This window comes from Adiantum capillus-veneris, chromosome 10, assembly GCF_014529385.1.
Source record: "Adiantum capillus-veneris isolate H3 chromosome 10, ASM1452938v2, whole genome shotgun sequence".
Lineage (NCBI taxonomy): Eukaryota > Viridiplantae > Streptophyta > Polypodiopsida > Polypodiales > Pteridaceae > Adiantum > Adiantum capillus-veneris.
In genome coordinates this window covers 69275527-69282471 of record NC_140940.1, presented here as the reverse complement: position 1 = coordinate 69282471, position 6945 = coordinate 69275527, and the positions used below count along the sequence as shown (strand labels likewise).

Sequence of the window (6945 nt, the reverse complement as noted above, 5' to 3'; positions counted from 1 at the left end):
ACTATTTGAAAGTTTGATTTTGGGAGTTTTGGTACTTTTAGGTACTATTTGAAAGTGCTGCAAAAAGTAGCTTCTGTAGTTTGATTTGGTAGTTTTGGTATTTTTGGTACTTTTAGGTACTATTTGAAAGTGCTGCAAAAAGTGGGTGTGGTAGTTAAATTTTGGTAGTTTTGATAGTTTTGGTACTTTTAGGTACTATTTGAAAGTGCTTCAAAAAGTGGCTTTTGGTAGTTTGATTTTGGTAGTTTTGGTACTTTTAGGTACTATTTGAAAGTGCTACAAAAAGTGGCTTTTGGTAGTTTTGATAAGGTTTGGGTAGTTTAGTTCTGCATTGAGGGTATTTATATGTTTTTGGTACTATATGATTCCCGAGTTTGGTAGTTTTTGGTGGTTTTGGTAGTTTGGGTTCTGTTTCGTAGTACAGTACTTAGAAGTATCAGTCTCAGTATGACTTCTTGGTAGTTTTTGAAACTAATTGGGACCGCTAGTTGTTAACAGGCTGAGTATGACACTCTGGAGAAAAAATGGAAGGAAGGTCAAGAGCATACCCTATTTGTGAAGGAGATGTTGTCTGATATCAAGCTTGGGAAGAGGTTCCTACTATATCCTAGGCCCCAGGTTAATGATTCGGTAAATGTGATCCCGATGTTTGGTATGTGTGTTGCATGCGGTGAGCCCTTGGAGTGCGCACATGTAGTCGGAACCTTCATGCTAGAGTGCCGACACCAGTATCATCCCTTGTGCTTCAGTGCTCTGTTACAAAGCAGGGATTAGTGTGTCAAGCCGGGTTGTAATATGGTAATCTCTTATTTGGCAAAGTCCTGGGCCAGTGGGCTTCAAGTTGTCAAGAGTAAGTATGTGTACATTTTTGAATACATATGCGCACTTGCAACTCAGTGAGGTTTTCATACAAGTTAGTATGTGTTGTCTTTCTTTGTGTTTGCAGAGGAGCAGGATGCTGCAGTTGCTAACCAGCACGCCACAAAGTCGGCTGCAAGTCAAATATGGGACGTGGATGAGGTGACAAGGGAGATATCAGATATTCTCCACGATCTGAAGCAAGGTAATTCTGTAGGGAAAGACAATGTGACGGAACAAAGATGTGAGGCAACAGGTGACAGCGAAAGTAAAAGTGAGGAGGAGGCCAGAGATGATAAAAAGACAGGTGACAGTGAAAGGAAAATTGAGGAGGAGGCCAGAGATGGTAAAAAGACCAAGGACAAGGAGGAAGGTAAAGTCCCTGTTGTTGTGGAGCTGGATGCGGAGGAAAGCCAGGATGCTGCCAACACAAAGCTCGATGAAGCAACGGCCAAGAAGGGAGAGGAAGAACCCACAATGGGGGGTGTTGGGGAGGGGGTCGAAACCACAAAGGGGAGTGAAGGGGAGGTCAAAGAGGGGTCAGAAGGCAACAAAGATCGAAGGGAGGCCGAGGATGAGCAGGAAGAAGTACTTGCGAACGATACTATTGTGGACAGCACCGACGGGGGCGTTGACTCTACTGCTGCCGATGCTGTTTCGAAGCGGAGAGGTGATTCCCCTGATTCCGTGACCCTGTAGGAACTTTTCTGTTTGAAGAGAAAAAAGCGCAATCGCATCCGTGATCAATTATCCCGTGCATGCAAACTGTAGCCAGTGAGAATCTATTGTATTCCGCACTTTGTGCGTTTTAGTGACTGAGTCAACTTGATTTTTTGGCCCTGAGCTTTATCTTTTCTCTCTATCTAGTTCTGTGTTGGTATGTTACCTTTCGTTACATTACTGTTTCAGTTGTCCTCACTATATGTGCATTACAGTACCAAATTTGGTACTTTTTGGTACTGTTGAACTTGGGTGCACATCTGTCCACTATTACAGTACCAATTTGGTACTTCTTGAACTTGCGATTTCGGATAGTCCTTATCACTTGTGCAATACAGTACCAAATTTGGTAGTTTTTGGACCAGTTTTCTGTTTTAGATATGATGTTTGCATTGTGTATTTGTCCCCACTCATTATGTTTGTTGGTGCTGTAGTAAGTTGGTGGCTAGATGAGACACCGGCAAGCACATTGTTGCAGCCTGCTGTGGCTGCTAGACACGGGCGGATGATTGTGCTTGATCTTAATGGCGTGCTACTAACCAGCTGCAGCGAGATCCCTGAGGAACTTGAGTGCCTGCCAAAGGAGCACACGCCACGGCTAGTCCATCTCGGAGGGAATGTAATTTGTCTTGTAAAGCCGGGTGCGGAGCAGTTCATCCTACGGCTTAAACAGAAAGCCAACCTAGTGTTGTGGTCCTGCTGTAGAAGGGAAAAACTATTACACATGGAGAACACCTGCTTCCCAAACCAAAGAAGGCAAAAATATTTTGCACGTAAAGCATGCCCGCTTTGAATGTTGCACGACATAAGTTACGCATACCTCATAACCTCGTTTTTTGGCATTAGCAGATATTCTCTCCCAAGAGGACTGTGAAATATGGCGGGCCCGTATGTCGGAGGTGCCGGTTGTGCCCAAACACATGGGCGATAAGCCCATTTTCCTGAAGAAGCTACAGACGCTGTGGGAAAGGCACCCGAAGTACGATGCCAGCAACACTATTCTTGTAGATGATTGTAGATACAAGTCTCTTAAAAATGACTATGAAAACTGTATGGCAATACGATCATACGATCCCATGGTAGTAGGAACCGATTACCCGTTTTACTTGCTGGATTTTGTTTTGCCTTGGTTGCTCGGGTGGATAAGGGATCGGTACTCAACAGCGTACACTCGCAAAAACCCAGTCTTTGACACTGAAGACGATATTTCTGGGTACATTACTGATTACTTCATATAGATGGAGGGGTACTCCTATAAATTGGATCCCCTGCGGTAGCAGATTTCCATAATCATGTAAATAGTGGAATTTTGTAACTCGATACTATACATAATGGAAAACCACTTCTCTTGTTCAGACTGTCTTGGTATCTTGATCTCTACTGTTGAAACCCCTGACTAATTCTGTTGAAACCTCTTGGAGCTAACCAGGTTGACCAACATTTTAATTTTTGAGGCAGATAGCATCTATGTTTGGCATACCTTTCATGTTATCAACGTAGTTCTAGACATTGCTCAAGGTGGTCGTATCAAATACGAATAGACAAACTGAAAAATACCAAGAAATAAAGTAAACCATAAGTGATACAGCAAGTTCAAGGAGTACCATATTGTACCAAATTTGGTACTGTAATAGTGGACAGGAGTGCACCCAAGTTCAACACAGTACCAAAAAGTACCAAATTTGGTACTGTAATAGTGGACAGAGAAGCACCCAAGTTCAACAGTACCAAAATGTACCAAATGCACATATCGTGAGGACAACTGAAACAGTAATGTAATGAAAGGTAACATACCAACACAGAACTAGATAGAGAGAACAGATAAAGCTCAGGGCCAAAAAATCAAGTTGACTCAGTCACTAAAAAGCACATAGTGCAGAATACATTTGGTACTGTTGACTACCAGATTTGGTACTATTGACTACCGAATTCAGTTGTTCAATCAGGGCTTCTCATTGCCCTCAAGTAACATGGACGCACCTTCGTCACTCTCATCATCATGATATGGCATGCTATTGTATATCCTCTCATATACTTCAGTAGACAACTTGTATTGTAAAATTTGACCTAGGGATCCTGTAATAGGCTCCATCGGGAAACGTATGGCCCTAACAAGATGTGGGTAGATCATTACCGAAGATGTGTGATCCAATAGCCGGTATGTATCAGCTTTTCCTTCAACTTGGCCATAAAAAAAGCCTTCAACAACCTTCCCTCCTCTAACAATTTTGTTATGCCACTTATCCTTTTGTACTTTCACCGTTTGGTACAACACTTCTGTGCATTTGATAATGTAGAAGTCTTCGTTTGCCTCAGCTGCTTTTACTGCAAAATTATCCCCTATGGACAGCATGCCACTTACATTTCAGGGCATCCTTCATATAGTGGCAGGTTGGACACTTGGCTCATCGGAATCGATGTTGAATCTCCACCCTCCTCCTCGTCATCTGATTCGTCATCCCTAATTGTATCCCCGGACTCTGGCAAGAGTTTGATGCAAACATATTTCCATTCTTCAATGTGCATTCTGTTCCTGCATCTTCTCCACAACCCACGCATACACGGATCACAAAAGCATGAAAGTGATCGAAAGCGTATGGCGGTGCGGTTGTCCTGTGAATAGCCATCAGCACAATGAAATGAGCGAGAGCCAATGATGCTCTCACAGTCCCATTGCAGATTGTGCTACACTTCATTCGCGCCAATAAGCCAAAAGACTCTTTGCGTATTACACCTCTGAGGTTGTTCTCTTGGCTGAAAAGTTTCTTTCAAAAAGTTGACAACATCGGCTGCACACTTCATACGCCAGCCATCTGGTTTCAATTCCTCATGTGTCAAAGTTCTCTTGATGACTGCCCCTGCCCCATCATGTTCACCTTTTCCATGGCCGGATGCAGAGAAGTTATGCATCATGTGCAAGCCTGTCATTTGATAGTACCTGGCCACAAAATAGTAAGGTCTACGGGCCTTGAATTTTGAAGCAGCACCATCTGACCAAACCCAATGTTGTTGCAGAGAATGTCCTCGTTCTTTCAGCCACTTGTTGTGCAGCAAGAAACAATGTTGTACAAACAATGTGTCATGCTGCTTGTCATCCGATATGTAGAAGTGTAGTGTCTTCTGTGTACCACCTGCTGCATTTCTTAAATAAGTGATGTGCACAAGTATTGTGACTTGGGTAGGCCACCAATGCATTGACTAAATTTCATTCTGAACTTTAAAGGAATAATTCTCCGCAAAGTCAATAACAAATACTACAACGTTGCTAGAAAAATTCTGCAAACAGTCCTTGAATTGTTGGGCTTGCCAGCGGAAGACAAAGTTGTGCCTGATGAAGCCTATCAGATGGGCTGAAAATAGGCTAAGAAAAGTCCCACTTTTCATCCGTTGCACAATCAAGTCCTTTCTCTTCTTCTCACTCCCACCTTCGTGAACCTGTCTTGTTCCAACCTCCATGAAAACCTTCACAGACACCTCCTTGCTATCCTCTGCTATCTCATCGGGACAAAATGTCAACCTCCGTACTCCACATTGTGAGCAGTCCCCCATCAAGCATTTCTTTGCATGGTATTCACAATTTGGAGGCTTTGGGCACATGATGGATTCCCACATAACAGTGATGTGCTGACACACTGCTTGGTTTGCAAAACATGTTCCTCTCTCATCACCTCTGCAACAAACGGAGCAAGTGCAAAGGTGACCTTTCCCGTGGTGCCCGAACTTGTTCTGCCGCATTTGATTAAGGGCCTCTTTGAAATAGAGCATCTGCACATGAACCACACAGCAGCAAGTATTTCTGTCCTTCAACTTCCTTACAAAGTATGGCTTCAATGCCTCGAAGCATCTAAGAGACACTACCACTATTGGGTGAGCCTTCTTGAATCTTTGGTACATCTCAACCTATGGCACAAAAACAAAACGATTCAGAAAAAAACCAACATCATGGTACTGGTAAAATTTCACTACTGCAGTAGTGCCAAAACTGGCTTTCGACAGTTCCAAATATGGTACTATAATAGTGGACAGATGTGCACCCAAGTTCAACAGTACCCAAAAGTACCAAATTTGGTACTGTAATAGTGGACAGACGTGCATCCAAGTTCAACAGTACCAAAAAGTTCCAAATATGGTACCGTAGATTTGGTACTGTCGGTAGGCTTTGGTACTCTATAGATATTATTTGGTACTCTACATATAGGCTTTGGTACTATCAGAAATGTGGGGTACCCTGTAAATATACTTTGGTCCTATAGTGGTAGGCTTTGGTACTCTACAGATAGGATCTGGTACTCTTCAGAGAGGATTTGGTACTCTACAGATAGTCTTTGGTGGTATCCGATGAGTTTCGTACTCTACATATAGGCTTTGGTACTATCAGAAGTGTGGGGTACCCTGTAAATAGACTTTGGTCCTATAGTGGTAGGCTTTGGTACTCTACAGATAGGATCTGGTACTCTTTAGAGCGGATTTGGTACTCTACAGATAGTCTTTGGTGGTATCCGATGAGTTTGGTACTCTGTAAATAGACTTTGGTTCTCTATACATAGGCATTGGTACTGGATAAATAGGTTTTGGTACTCTCTCGAGAGGATTTGAAACTCTATGGATAGGCTTTGGCACTCAATCGCTAGGATTTGATACTCGATATACCGGATTTGGTACTCTACAGATCTGAGTTGGTACTCGATATACCGGATTTGGTACCCTACATATGTGCTTTGGTACTTTATAGATAGCCTTTGGTACTCGATAGACAGTATTTGGTACTCTACATATAGGCTTTGGTACTATCAGAAGTGTGGGGTACCCTGTAAATAGACTTTGGTCCTATAGTGATAGGCTTTGGTACTCTACAGATAGAATTTGGTACTCTACACAGAATATTTGGTACTCTACAGATAGTCTTTGGTGGTATCCGATGAGTTTGGTACTCTGTAAATAGTTTTTGGTTCTATACATAGGCATTGGTATTGGATAAATAGGTATTGGTACTCTATCGAGAGGGTTTGAAACTCTATGGATAGGCTTTGGCACTCGATAGCTAGGATTTTGTACTCGATATACCGGATTTGGTACTCTACAGATCTGCTTTGATACTCCATACATATGCTTTGGTACTAGATACACCGGATTTGGTACTCTACAGATGTGCTTTGGTACTCCATAGATAGCCTTTGGTACTCGATAGACATGATTTGGTGCTCTACATATAGGCTTTCATACTATCAGAAGTGTGGGGTACCCTGTAAATAGATCCTGGTCCTATAGTGATAGGATTTGGTACTCTACAGAGAGGCTTTGGTGGTAACCGTTGAGTTTGGTACTCTGTAAATAGACTTTTGGTTCTCTATACATAAGCATTGGTAC

The 6945-nt window shown here is 42.6% G+C and overlaps 1 pseudogene; it reads left to right on the top strand.

The window, feature by feature from the left end:
* The first annotated feature begins 564 nt into the window (after positions 1 to 564).
* Positions 565 to 1629, top strand: LOC147449024 (uncharacterized; annotated as a pseudogene).
* The last annotated feature ends 5316 nt before the right edge of the window (positions 1630 to 6945 follow it).